Raw genomic sequence first — 15907 nt, forward strand, 5'->3', positions numbered from 1 at the left:
CCTAAGCGTGCAGCCGAGCAGCGCGATCGCTAAGGAAAGCGCGCCGGCATTTCGCTATGTAACGGGGGGAATTAACCCTCAAGTTTAAGCGCGATACAGCCGCCGACTTTACTTTACTTACCTACCCGTGTCCCACACCACTGAATTTTACACCCCCTTCTCGCCGCCGCTACCCCGCTACTGTTTCCCTCCCGTCTTCCGCAAGCCCCATACAGCCCAGTACAGTCTCTGCGTCGCTCGTTAGCTCGAATTATACTTGCACGTGACTTCGCCAGAAACGCTATACCGGACGCGATCGTGCGTGGCGAGTAATTCCCCGCCGGGGCTTATTAATATGGCGCGCCTCGTTTCTCAATCTGCAGCGTTTAATTTTCAGCCGATCCGCGCATCAGAGGGTGCTAGGTATTTCAACTGATGTGACCGTAGCGAGCCCGCGAAACAATGTAGGGGCCTTTGTGTCAACGACATTACGGTTGTGTTGTTGCAACGCGAATAGCCCGCTGTTTACCTCATTGTATTCGATTACGATGCCGGAGGTAATTAGCTCCGGCGGTAATGGTAATCGATACCGATAGTATCAATTACCTACGCGTGGGCGAAACATTTGTCTTTCTTGCTGATAATGTATCGAAACGTCGATTGCCCGGGAACTTTACACCGTAATGTACCGGCTGTAAATAGCTCCCAAGTACGGAAGTAAGGAAGATGTAAATCCTCCCCCGGCTGTTTGCAGAAACTTATTGGCTGTCACGCTGATGTTTCTAATTTTTACTCACAGCTCTGAATGATGATGCATCGTTCGTTGATGGCCTCTTATTTTTTTAACGAATTATTAGATTTCTCGTTATTATATAAAAAACGACGCGTTGTGTAAAACAGATATATTGGGTAATTGTCTTTTTGGGTAATTTTATCCTATTGATGAAACCATTTTAAAATAGTCTATACTTTATACGATGTAATTATATGGAAGTTTGATAGAACTAATGTGGCGATTTTGGAATAAATAATCACATGTATTATTAATTTAGATAATCAATTGCTATTAATGGCATAAAATTTAAAATACAATATGTATTAATATTCAATAATGCTCGCATTGTTTTAATTAATTAAATTATTTTTTGCATGCATTTTTTAAAAGTACAAATTGGTTGCTGTAATGCATCCATATCCATATACATATAATTGAGTCATTATTTAATTAACTACAGTATACTACAATTTGGTAAATACTGGCATCAAATAACAAATAGATGGCTTCCCAATTCCATTCTGTGATGTTCACAACGTGGACGCAGATGGTAAGAAGAGGACAGTATGATCTCGTAACTTTAGCTTGGCTTTACTCTCCGCCTTGTTTATGGATATCATAGTTGTCTTGTTTGTGTGAATAATACAGCGTGCTTCCTAAACGAGAAGCTTGTACACGGGTTGGTTGACAATTGCACCAATCTCTTAACAAGAGCAATCGAGGATATAGCACCGGATGCTGATATCTTCCCTAATTTAGATACACATTCGTGCAGTGTGCGGAACATCCTAGCAACAGAAATCAATTACTGATTCAATAAGCGTATGAAACATCAGTTTTGTAAAATTTGAACAAATAAATTTAAAAAAATTTTAATTAAACATTGTAACATCCTGACTTCATAAAAACAAAGTATTTAAAAACTTCAATATGTTAATATCTTTTATTGCAATGCGATAATATTTAATTGCGTAATAAAAATTTAGTAGTATTTTATTCTGTTGCTAATAATTCTACTCGACTTTAAGTTAAAGCGATATTACGCCTTAAATGTAAGAAACGATTTATGGTATAGCACGCCTTCACTCTTTCGGAACAATGCGTTCAAAAAGAAGCGTAGATGGAAGCGTGTTTACTAGCGTTACGCTCTTTGTACTCGATGGCTGGTGATGTAACGGTTGACAATCTGTGCTAACGCTTTGACAGAGAATGTGTCGAAGTTATGAATGGTAGAAGCCAATCTCCGCGGGTGGATGGGTATTGTACCGCGCGTCGTGCCTGCGATGTTTTGTCTCCTCAGTCGCCCTCGAAAATCTTTCAGCCATTTTTCGGTCAACTCACACAGCCGATAGAAATCTGACAAAATGATATTTCATCTGCCGTAGAGAAAGCTATCAAATATAAACAAAATCTATCTATTGAAGCAAAATAGAAAGATGTGTTGTGTAAAGAATTAAGTGTGAAACTTATAGAACACAATCATGATATGAGATTAGAATGAAGATGAAGATTCTAAACTAAAGTTACGAATTAACGTTTTAATAAATACATAGTACTTTTAATATTATATTTAGAAAATTATAAGTGCATCTCTTAAGGCACGTGATACCTACATAAAGTCTTTTCGAAATGGTTTTTTATCACTCTAGACGTGCGGTATACAAGTAGTAACCTACAAAACGAGAAGGTAGAGAAAGGAGAGTACATAGGACGAATGAATTTCCGAAAGCACGTACTCCTTCAGAACATAGGAAGATACGTCAGCTATGAATATCGACGAGAAGCAGATACGAGTCGCAGAAACGGAAATCAGTTGGGAGTACCAAGTTACGATTGAGATTTAAGTTATTGACAAGCTACTTTGGCGAACCTCCACTGAGATCTGGCTGGTTTATCCCGGAGGCCCACTGCCTTTTGATTTCCCTGAGGACCCAACCCTTGAGATTCTATTCTTCTGCCCACAATGAGGCCCTGCTTTCATGCTACTTAATTTCCATTGCAAACGTCTCACTTTCTCTAGTTCTCGTGTACTGACGTGTCATATGTACGTAGGTCAGTAAGCTTCTAATTTTCATAAATTTCTAAGTTTAAAATATTACATCAATGTTAAAATGTTAATTTAAATACCTTCGATAGAATGTTATCATCACTTATTTATATTTTATCGCGGATTCTTGCTGTATAAATATAGTGCGACATCAAGCAGGAAACATATTTTATATTTAAGAAACGAATTGATTTAATGAATACTGCTGCACTTATACGTATTGAAGTACAAGTATAGGAAAGAAAGTATTAAGATATTTTTAAGATGAGACAACGGTTCGATCTAAAAACTGTACGAATTCCTCGTGATGGCAATAATAATGACAGTAATAAGCTCACGAACCGCTTTACTTCAATAATGACATTCGAATTGGTACGTTGGTCGCCTTGTCTCCCTAATAAAACAGAAGTTGCTGGCAATTCCATCGCTTATGGTTTCAAGGCACGCGACTGTACTCCGCATCGTAAATATTAGCCGCTACTTGTTTTAAAGAGAGATCGAGAAGAGCTGCCTTGTCGATTTGGTGAGTTTAGAATAGTTTAGATGATTGCGGACAATTGAACGCGGGAAACGATAAGAGATACTTATTATTAATGTTACAGAGTGTTGAATTTATTTTTTATCCAGCATCATTGTTTAAGATTGAAGAACAAATCAAAATAACTAAACAACCAAGTAAAATTGTGATATATCAAAGAAAATATTGCAATTACGGTTAAAATATTATTACAATTTCTTCTCTACTATCTGCTTAAAAAATTATTATTATGCTTCTTTTGTCTAACAATAAGTATTATATAACACGTACACGTACATTTATGATCAATATTATAACAAAGGATCTTAAAATACGAAGCATATTGGTCTGATTAATTGTTACGATTCTTAGCGTTTTTCCCAACGTTTAGCATTTTCTCGTTTTTCGACGAATGGCTATCCGAAAACTACTCTATCGAGGGAATGGCTGAGAGAGTCAAACGAACGATGGTCAGCATGAACAGTGGACATTTCACCCATTTCCCCTCGGCCCTCTTTGCCCCAGCTCGACACGTAGTATATTTTATCGCATTACTGGCATTGTTGCATCAGCCCCCGCTGCACCTCGGCGGTTACCACTGAACGTGCAGCCGCCCGCTCGTTCGCCAGCCTCCCCGTCCGAGCCGAACACCATTCCACGAGGATTAAATATTGACTGCGATTCTGATTTATAGTAATTGCCGGAGGGAATGGCGAGAAAGTGAGATGAAACGGACCAGAGGGAGAGGCGTTGAGCGACGAGGGTATGGGGAGGGAAGCGGAAAGGGGACCGAATGGATGGGTGAGGCGCAGACTGGACGGTTTTCGAGGGTAGATGGGGGTGTTGAAGCCAGCGGTGGAGGAGGAAGCCATTCCCGCGCCGCTTTTCCTCGCTGACAGATGCATTTGCCAAAGCGTTGCGGACGTTTCTGGCTCGTTCCACGTCGTCACGCGGCATGTTGTTATTATCGTACGTTTTTATTTAGCGTCGCGGCGCACATCAGTTATAACATCAATATATACATAATGCTGCACGGTGTAATCTACATGTCTGATAAATGTGACTTTTTCAAGGTACGATTATACCGAACAGATATTACGGATGGATATCAAGTTTTACGATTGTCCGTAATTTTGTAGAAAATATTTACTGCTGAAAATCACCGTTGCTCGAAAGATGGGAAGCTGATAGTTAATACTGCGAAATATATATATTCCATTGTAAATTGAGCTTGAGCATGTGTTGAAAATGTAGACGGTTCTTTTTGGAACATAGATGAAATAAATATCCGTCAATGAAACAAAATATATTTATTGGTAAAAACTTGTTTCCAGAATTCAAACAAAAAATAAATGCAAAGTTTTAGTTTATCTTAATCTGCAAATGTGCTTGTTTTTTTTTAAGAAATAACAACAGTAACGTCGCGCTCATAAAAGTAAATCTTTCGTCAATTGTATATAAACTAAAACCCCTCTGATATAAATTGAAGTAAAAAACGTGGAATAGATTTTTTTACAATGTTTTTTCGTTAAATATTCAACAACTATAGATCTATGCAATTTATTACTTTTACATGAACGTCATATAGCAAGCAATAGTTAAATACTTTATTTATGGATTGTGACTTATGCATATATGTATAGATGAACGATATATTTAATTCCATCACTCTCGTAATCCTAAAATACATTTATAGTCAAACCGGTAAAGCCCCGTTTGCAAAACGGATTTACGATCTATATTTTTGCGCTGCTCCTGTTTTTTTCTTTTTTTACTTTGAATTACACATATTCTTTGCCACACTGCAATGCACTCGACACGCATGTACGTATATTATTCCCCGCGATGGCCATATATATTCCTAGTAATAACATTTTAGTACCTTCGCGCGCACATCGTTCATCCGCGGCCTACTACCCAAACTCCAAAATTTTAACCCGGGAAACCGAACAGGATTTTCAGACGGGTTTTTGAACAGTTACTTCGAGGTATACTTTATCCGCGTTTTGCAATTAATTATTTGTTAATTGTCGCCAATTAAGGTAAATAATGAGACGGTATGGCGGTAGGGGCGGAAGGCAAGTGACGCGTAGGGCAAAGGTGGGTGCGAGTGCGTGGTGCAGGCGGAGAGACGGAAACTGGTCACCGTAGTACCGAGAACGGTGATTTAGTGAGGGAACAGCAGGCGGCGCCCGATTATTTTTGGTTTTAGCCGTGGCGGCCATTATTTTTGGTCTCCCGCTCGCCGCAACTTGGAGTCTACCCGGCCAGAAATTTAGTGTGACCGAGTTCAAGTGTGCAAAAAGCTTTGCCATTCTACGAAACCGGAGACCGCACTCAATGATGGACAAATTGCAAAGATTTCCCGTGCCAATAAATGGCCATTTATCTATCAAATTCCAATGACCGTGGATGTTGAGATTTAACACACATTCGTGTAATCACAGTAATAAGAAATAAAATGCTATTGTAAGCGTATTGTATGTATTCAAGACAATCGTATGTACATTGAAACTTTGTAAACATTTGAATGGATTATATTAAAATAAAAATCATTATAATGCATCATAATTAGCTTACTGTTAGTATTTTGAATAAAATATATTACATGCGTAAGACAGTTCGCATTAAAAATTTATTATATTTGATTTGTACAATTTTGTCTAACGATTATCATTAAATATAATTAAATTAACAGGCAGTTCTGTTAATATTGATACCAACATCACTGCCTCTTAAGCAATTAAAAGATAGTCATATCGGTATTGATTTACTTAGATATTATATTACGTTATATCAGGAGAACGGAATGAAATATCCAGTCCCAGATGTGAAAGATTATTGTGCGAAGATAGTATGTTATGAAATGGGAGGATAGGCGGATATGAGTGCTCTAAGATGGAAAAAAAGCGACGGCACTTTGAGGAAAATGAAATAAATGATGGAGAATCACCCCTCGCCGACACACCAGCCGGCCCGTCAGGCGTTTTTATTAATTCCTCTCGGATACAATTAGTTGGTCTATTCGTCAGACGCTTTTCATTAACTGCCCCTTCCTACCGCTCTTTTACCGACTTCGTACCCCTTTTCCGTCCTGTCATGTACCTACGTTATCTCTTTTTTCATCTACTATCTACCTCTTTTGCTTTCTTTTTTTTTCAAAAGAACTTATAAAAAAAAGGATATTTTTTATCATTATCTTTGTATGTTCGCGGAAATCATATAATTTATAGTTGGTGTTTGTATGAAAATTATACAGTTCTTTCCTTTACGTTCTATATCGTTACTCTTCTTGATAACAATAGTATGATAATAAATTTTTGTTAAATCTTTCATTGATATTGCGTAACCATGCACTTACCTCGCAATGTTGAAAACTACATGATTGTTTGATGTAAATTATTAGATACTTTATGATACAACAAGCATAATTCCATAGTCTCTTTATCTTTATCTATTTCATAATCTTTAATGGAGAGAGAAAGAGAGAGAGAGAGAGAGAGAGAAAAACAAGCAAATGCAAAAATAAATTTTACTGTTGTAATTCTTCATCGTCGTCGAACATGTCGTTTGAATTAATTCAGCATAAATTACCGCCCCAGCGATGAAACAGCGCGTGTCTGTACGGCAGAAATGCGCGCGGACATAGTGGTAACGGACACTCATAGTCAGACACGGGCGATGCCGAAGGCACTGAACGAAAAGAGCGATTTGGAGGACGGCAAAGATGGGACTTTATGGTCGGTCCATCGACGAAAAAGATAAAAGGCGATGGCCAATGCGCGTTGGGGATCGTTAATGAAAATTAAATAAAAGAGAATCGAATGAACTGTAACTCAAAATTGTGTTCGCCTGATGAAAAACAAAGAGCCGGCGACTGCTGCGCTCTGCGAACGACTGACGGCATGAAAGGAAAGATAAAGAGGGACGGAGAGTCACGCGAGGAGGTTTGCGGATAGAGAGTACGAGGGGCGACAGAGGAGGCAAGGGAGGCAGAGGGTAGTCTCATTTTGTGGCCGGGACGTGAAGGGGTTGAGGATGAGGGGACGCGGGTGGCAGGCGGGCCGACGTAGAAATGGAGGAATTGGAGGAGTGGAAGTCGACTGTGGGCCGGGGTGGCGACCGGAGAAATACGTATCCTGTTAGTTTTACACTGTGGCTCCAATTGATTCGAAATCGATTGTCGTTCGAACGATTTTCAATTGATCGATTACGGAGGGTAGCACGGAAAGAGGGGCGCAGCCACCCTCCGCGCTGTACCACGAGCAACAGAGAGAGATAGAAAGAGGGAAGGAGAGAGAGATATAGAGTGGAATAGAGAAAGATAGAGGAAGGAAGGAAGAAAGAGAGAGAGAAAGAATTTGGCCTGCGGGAGGACTTACTCTAAGCCCACGCCAATTGCATCCCGTTTTTTACGCCCGCTTGTTTCGACGTGCCTTTACGGTCGCCCGACCATTTTCTTCCGCCCTCATCCTTCCGTTTCTCCTCAGGACGCTACTTTAATTTTTCGCCGTCTTGCCTGAATTTCTTCTCCGAGCCTCCGTACCACTCGTTGTCACTTTACAACCATTTGTTTTCTCGCCATCTTTTCGCTTTTGCGATTTATCACGATAACTGGTTAGAATCTAATGAGTTATTCTTGTTGAGTTATTAATAAAATGCAAATGAAATTAGGTGCTATTAAAATATAAATTGATATCAGTAAGTTTTCTATAGAGAGATATTTAGTTGTTAGTATTTATATGTTATTCTATAATATTGTGTTGAGATAGAAATTTTTGTTTATTACGAACAGAGTAACAGGGAATGTGGCTAAACCATCAGCAGCCGCTCTCATCATTAAATGCATGCGACCAGTCTGCTGCGATCCATGTTAATTAAATCAGTCAGTATATATTACAAATATACGAGCACTATATCCCTATATCTGTTTAAACGTAATTCTGAAACTCGGAATATACCCGAAACTTTATGTCGTAGAGATCGTCGTATAATTTATCCTTCAGTCCGATGAATAGGAATTATTGCTGTCCTTAACCCGAGAATGTTTTCGTATTCGGAACGTGATGGGAATTAAGTCTGTGTCAATAATGTCGGATTTTTCGACGGAATAAGAAGAAATTTTCGAATGTCATTTTTGGAAAAAAATTGTACAAATACAAAGGTACTTACTTGTGATAAATTTATAACAATTTTTGTACGTTTCTTTAAATTACTTTTTATATTACTTAATACTAGGTAAATAATAGATAACTAAATGCGTACGAAGGCAAATTCTTATAATCTCTTATTAATTAAAAATTTACATAATTTGCGTTAAGATTGTGTTATGAGAAATCATTATAATTATACATGCAAATAGTCAAAATATTAAATATAGCTGGACCAGTAATAAAAGACAAGCTTGTATTTTTGCAAACAGTTGTTTTCTAAAAGTAATAACGTGAAAAATGCGATTCAGACTGACGGGTATATTAGTATTCTACGGTAAATATATTAGATCAATTAACGGCAGTAAAAAGAAAGTACGCTTTTAATGGCACCGCGATTTCATCGCGTGGGAAGATCACTTCCTGACGAGTTTCTGATGACAGACAAGGTTTCTGTTGCAAGACTAGCGCTCGTAGCTTAGTAAGACAACGCGCAAAGAACAAAGGCCAGAGGCACGGCGGAATCGTCGAAACGGGAGGACTCCGGCGAAGCCCGGAAATAATGAAAGGGTGTTTATCCAGAATTAGGTCCGATCCCCCGTTTCTGGTCCAACTCCCGTGGTACCACCATAGTCCATCGCTCGTTCATTCAGACAAATTAGCCCGGTGGCGGCTCTTTGTAGTCGTACAATTCAAAGCGCGTGTTACTTTTATTCGCTCGCATTCATGTTGGCAGAGCTCTTCAACACTTCATTTGGACAGACCTCGGTGCCTCACCAGAGGAATATAAAGGACCCATCCCTTTACCTCTCAGAGTATGGAGGAAAAAGTATATTTCTTGTTCGCTCTTTTCTCTCTCTCTCTCTCTCTCTCTCTCTCTCTCTCTCTCTCTCTCTCTCTTCTCGCGCGAGCTCGCGGCCATCCATCTCGAATTATCATCCGTGTGTGAGCTTTTGCATGAAAATTCGTTCTTCCCGATCGTTTGCGCGTAAAAAGAAATGGAATAAGATTGCGACAATAAGATTCTCTTTCTAACGTTTGGAGCGTCTCGCGGCATTGTAAAAGCTTTTCATTATGAAAGTATTATTGGCACATTGGATATTGCGCAATAATGACCTTAGTGTTTTAGAAAATATTGAGAAAACACTCTTATATAATTATATAAATAAGTAAACAACTAAAGAGACAACTGTTGCGTTGACATTACAGTATCGGTCCGCTATAATTCTTTCTTATATAGTTTAAGCATAATGCTTTTCTTTCCGTCGACTTTATCTACTATTCTGTATTTCTTTTTTAATAGTAGAAAGTAAAATATATTCTTGTTTTTTAAAGTACCTGAAAGTTAAACATAGAATCATAAAACTACGTTGTTAGAAAAATATGCAGAATGAAGACAGGGAAATGTAAATATTACCATATTTACCATAAATAATTGCCAGCTGCGTATTTGCGCTATTATTGTAAAAGTCAAGTTTTCTCCACATGGAAAATTACGAATAGAAGTCGATTATTCAGCGACTGCTTTCACTACTGGAAAGTTATCGTTGCTGCAATTACAAGAGACTCTGCAAATTCAATGCTTACCCTACAGTTACGTCTAAGATTGGAGGTGTAATTACAAATTGTGTTCTCGCATGAGTACATGTTATATCCCTCAGCGATTCATGGAATTCGTGCGCTACTGATAACGTCAAATTAATACAATGCCTTAATTATATCGTCGCAATGGTGTTCGTTGTCGCAGCAGTAACTGCAGCGTTACTCTGATATATCAAAATTGTTAGGTGCATAAAGGTAACAACTAATTTCCACATTAATACCTTTAAAACTTAATACTTGCATATTTAGCGACACATTACTTTAATATTATACGTATCTATAGAATTTTCGTATACAATGCGCGCACATAAAGGAAGAATTATTTCGATGGAAATGCACTTTAGAATTGAACATAAAGAAGTTTTTAATATATAACGGCAAATTTCATGAAAGTTTTCAGAATAAAATTAAATGCGACAGCTGCTAGTGATATTATTTTGCATTATTATTTAACATCAATAGTGTATCGTTATTTTTATAATATCTGAACATCTGGACGTTCTCATGCGTATGCATTCTTTTATTTTGCTTTTGTGGAATATTTCGAATGAAATTCAATACATTCTATATGCAATTTAATAAAAATATCGAGAGATTCCTGTTAGAACATCCTGTTTGTGATATTTGTTCCTTTTTTTATAAAAAAAAATACAAAAACGTTTTCTCTTGACTGAGGAATAGGAAAAAAAGTGACGAGAGATATTTACAACTGATTGCACTTTATTGACCTGTAATGTTCCTTCTCGTTGTCTATTGATTTTTCCAAGTTCCAGCACGCGCTACGCCATTCGGTTTATTGATGACCATGCTTATTTGGCCGTGTGCCTAACGGTCAGGAAATTTCTAAATAGATCCGTAAACACCATAAAGCGCGGGTTCCGCTCGATGCCAACGAAGTGGACTACGTCGATCCATTAATCTTGAGAATTAAAAGAAAATTAATTACAGTTGTTGCAACTTGAGTGGGCTCTGCTGATGGATGATGAGAAACGGCGAGATGTCAGCTGGCGGAAGAAGAGCAGAGAAATGAGAGAGGGATCAAGATGAAGCGAACTGACATTTCGCCTCGTGCATTCCGCGAAATTTTCTTCAGATCTTAAACATTATTTTCACCAACATAGTCAATGTTGATCTTGTATGCCAATATATAATATATATATATATATATATATATATATATATTTTTTTTAAATATTTTATCTTTATTTAAACAAAGTATAAGTATTAAAAAGTATATGTATAATGACAGGATGTTGTTACATCACTTTTAAATTGGTTATATTACAAGCATTTATTATAAACTCAATATTATTTTGTGTGTGAAACTTATTGTCCAATGTTTTTGCAAATATATAAAATTTTTTTATACAATTCTAATACTCTTCAAAATATTCGCTGCAAATGTAGTCTCTTGGAAACTTACAAAATCTTTATTTATGACATGGACCCTTTGACTTTGTATTACATTATATGTTTATTTCCCTGTGATGTTTTCTCCCTGGTACAACTAACCAAATATTTATTAAGGGACGTGTGAAGAGGCGACAATGACGTTTCTGTAGGATAGGAATCGACAGATCCGTTAAAGCGAACACAGATCTATTCGCTTTGATGGGATATCTCTCTTCTGTTCAGCCTTATTCCCTTTCTCTTTCTATGTTCGCCGGGACAGGTTAAATATTCAGTTCCGGCGGGTTAAGGATTCAGGAAGGGTGCGGCCCTCGATGTCGCTCGCCTCGCGTTACGTCCCGTATAAAGGAACACGAAAATCCGTTCCTCGTGAATTACAGCGACGGCTTGTCCCATCCGTTATCCGAGCCACCCCCGTTTCCCGGTAATTAACTATCAATTCGTTGGAGATCGGAACTCGGCACGATTATATTTCGGGCCGGAGCTATTTTTTCGTATCTGTGGTATCGCTTATAGACTTTTGTGCTCGTTTTAAAAATCTCTAAATCCAGAGCGATCAAAATATATAGGTATAAAGTTGAGGTTGAATCAAACGACCATTTTTTACCTAAAAGATAAGTTTTTAAAAAAACGTTTATTGCACTTGTAAAATTAAAAGTACATTGGCAAATGATTTATAAAATTTGTATTAAATAATATTTGTTTTAATTATAAATATAATTTATATATAGAGAGAGTTAATATATTTGTCATTATTGAATTGTTAAAAATTTTCTATAAAATAAGATGTGAATTTTTTCATGATTTATATTTAGTATGTATATTTAATACGAATCAGGAAAACGGAGATATCGTAGTAGTAGGACGTTTAAATATTCCTCTCATTTCTTATTCAGAGTATATTTCATCCCTCGTTCATTCATTCGTTTGCTCCTTCGTACATATACATATTCTTTGGACAGAATCGACTTCAAACACACACACACATACATACAACTTTACTGCTTCTTATACGAAAAGAGGAATGAAGAAAGAGGACTAGACTACCCTCCTTAACGCATTGAAAAATCTGGAAGATTTGTGCGACGCACATCTGCATTTTAATTATTCTGAATAATTTCCTGCATAATCTTTATTCTGCAAACTTGGTAGGGTTAGTTCTTCTGGCATCCCTTCTTTTTTCTCATAACATTTTTTATGGAATAATAATATTTCATATTGTATTTTAGATTTTTCAGAATGCATTTCAATTCTCTCTAATATACAAAAATTATTTTTTTGTATATTAACAAGATACGATAAACAGCTTTTGTTTTTAATGTTATAAGCAATTTGAAAATGTACAATAGCGATGTATTCAATTATGTATACAATGTAACAATTAAATATATAAAAAAATGTTTTTTATAATTACAAATAAATTAATTAAAAATTAATAATATTAGTCAAATAAGAACTGCGAATTAATCTTTGCTTTTTTATAGGGTTTTTGCTTTTACATGAAATTTCACTTTTTTTTATTAACCAGATGCATTTATCACGGTCCAAAGGATGGATGAGACTCCACGGTGCGACCCTACTGCCGCCGCGTTATTTTTTCCCTTGGCTGAATATTTGTCTCTATCCAACGAAGAAAGGGTTGGTAAGCGGATCGCACCGGAAGGGTGTCAGTCGCTTATTAAAAAACCCTTTGGTCTTAGACGCGCAGCGTGATTTTATCTTCTTCCCCTGCTTTTACGGACAATGCACAATCATTAAAACTCACTATAGAAAATTATTCTGAAAGCTAAAACGTATTATTAAGAAAAATAAGTCGTAAGGGAATCTTATGTATTCTTATAGCAGAGAAACTGCATTAATATATATACCAATGTTTTATAAATTTTTAGGGACGATTTGAAAAGACAATGTGTTTTTATATAGAAGTATCCTCCTTATATTATATTATTTCCAGATATATTTCTTAAACATCTTGAAATGTTATTAAGACGTCATTATTAAGGCGTCATTTTCTATCAAAAATCTCTGAAGTGTAACTCACAATCAAATGTGCTCACCAACACAAAAGTAAAATTTGAAAGACACATAGTAAATCATTTTCTACACGATATTTTATTTTAATACTTATTATCTAATACTAGCTAATAATAATATTGTTTAGTATTTTGATCTATTCTTATTATTTTTTTCTGTAAATTACTAAAAATCTGTAAATATTTAAAAAATTATGTATAATAATTAGTACATGAGATTTCTGTCTTATATTTTTTGCTACTTCGTCCGCATCGAGCAAAACTTTTATTTTTAAATGATGATCTTTATAAAGAATATCGCACAACGAAACTAGTTATAAGAAAGAACATCTGTCAAAGCTTGTGAGAGCGCCCTTCGATGCACATACCTTGTACTAGCACCGGCTAGTACAAGAGCGTCATTAGCCGTAAGACTGAATGGCGAGGCATGCTTAGCCTTCGTCCGTTCTTCAGTGACCTCGATGGCTTCTACACCCGGAAATCCCAAGGGTGGCTTAATCCTGAAGGACCTTAGCGGAGGGCATTAGGGATGGTGAGCAAGTAATACGGAAGGGGTGAGGTACTGGCTGACGGTAGGTGTGTCCCGCGAAGTAGGTATCTATTAAGGAGCGTAGCAGAGGAGCGGGTTGTTCGGGCTAAAACTTGTACCTACCTACTCCGAGGAACTTTGTGTGAAATGCGCCTCGAGCACATCCTGCCGCGTCTCCTTCATCCTGTCTTCCATATTAACGGTCGTACCACCCTCCACCGTACTTCACCGTCACCTTCGTCTTACTTCTCACTCGTTCCCGGTACCGTCTTATTCCTCTTCGTTTTCCAGCGGCTTCTATGCTACTCGATGCGAGAAAGGTCTTTGCAAGCTATCGCGCTGCAGTTCGCGATTTTAACGGCCGCGATGCGTTACGTGTGTGCTCACGGAATAGATGTAAATTGTTGAATGCCCCGATTACGCGGCGCCCAACGCAAAGTTTAAGTAGCAATTACCGTCAATTCGGCGTTTTGTCACACGGTAAATGGGGAGAATAGTGCATTTAAGTTTACATCGTATGTGTGCTAATATCTATATGCATATATATTAAAACAGAATGAGAACACGAGCAGAAATGAGAAATTCTGTGAAAGTCAAAAGCTATAATGGCATCTAAATTGCAAATATTTGTTTTTGTTACAACTATAATATTAACGCGACAATACTAAAAATGTGACAATAACATTAATTATTTTACAATTATATAAACGCTACATTTTTGCACATTACTAATTTTAAGCCTTCTATTCGACATACAATCACAATACGCATGATGTATTTAATTGTATGTGTAAAGAGGAAATCCATAAATTTCGTATGCCGATCACGTAGAGCGGTTGGACAACAGCCTAATTCTTGAAGTTTGAAGTAATTCGCGGGAGGAACAATAGCCAGATTGTTGGTAGATGGGCGAGGTTTGTCGAGATCAAACAATCGACTCTGCCGAGTCGAGCGGAAAGATTATTTCTGGCAACCGCCCGAAAAAATTAAACCGCTTGCCCTCCGGCCGCCAATCTGACCCCGCTTAGCGCTGCCCAGCCATCCACAACTTGTCTCCGAAAGGAGAGTCCACGGTCACTTCGCTTGACCGAGTTAGCTAACAGTTTGTGTCGCTGATGGAATAATGGTCCATTTGGGATGCACGTGCTACCGCAGTACCCTCCTTTCACCCACCGCCGCTTGCTGTCGCACGTATTTACATGTAATCTCGTACAATTAATATTTATGTCGGTTCTACCTCGCTGCGTTTGCAGCTACCCAAAACTGCGTTTGAGCATATGTATATATTTTTGAACTCGACGAAATTCTGCTGCACAATATATACGAAGGTATAATATCCAAGAAGAAAATTGATATTTATTATTACTGCAGTCTGTGGCAGATCATAATTTGATTATAATTTTCTCTCCAATAATATATTATATAATAATAAATGGTTTAGTTCATATTACTTTTTATTATATTAAAGTATTATGTGTGTTAAAAATAACATACAACGTTTATCAAAAAATATGACACGATTTGTCTCGCAATCACCGCAATTTTGCAAACACCACAAATGTAATCAGTTTCCTATACTTATTCAATTTTACGCATTTAATATTCTTTCAAAATTTTTTTAAATATATTGTTAAAAAATTTGATATTGTTAAAATAAAATTTGATACAAATATATTTTACAAGATATATTAGAAAGAAACATTTTCGGATATCTGTGTAGATTTTTCTTTAAGTAGGAAATTTTTCCGCATAATTACGGCAATGCCACAGCGATACTGGTGTAATAAGAGTATCGTATGCCGAATGTGGGGTGTGTAGCGAGCATCAACGGTTGAATCTCTCGACGGAAGAGCTGCTGCAAAAGG

At 37.2% G+C, this 15907-nt stretch overlaps 2 protein-coding genes across 7 annotated transcripts in view; one reads left to right on the forward strand and one right to left on the reverse strand.

Moving 5' to 3' along the window:
• The window catches only part of LOC143895895 (nucleolysin TIAR), a 529366-nt gene that overhangs the window by 92508 nt on the left and 420951 nt on the right, over positions 1-15907 (forward strand). The gene's annotated exons all lie outside the window — the stretch shown is intronic.
• Positions 1-15907, reverse strand: part of LOC143895897 (uncharacterized) — a 250285-nt gene that overhangs the window by 49269 nt on the left and 185109 nt on the right. The window lies entirely within an intron of this gene.

Source organism: Temnothorax americanus, unplaced genomic scaffold (genome assembly GCF_048541705.1).
Source record: "Temnothorax americanus isolate GAGA-0224 unplaced genomic scaffold, ASM4854170v1 Scaffold17, whole genome shotgun sequence".
NCBI classification, from domain to species: Eukaryota; Metazoa; Arthropoda; class Insecta; order Hymenoptera; family Formicidae; genus Temnothorax; species Temnothorax americanus.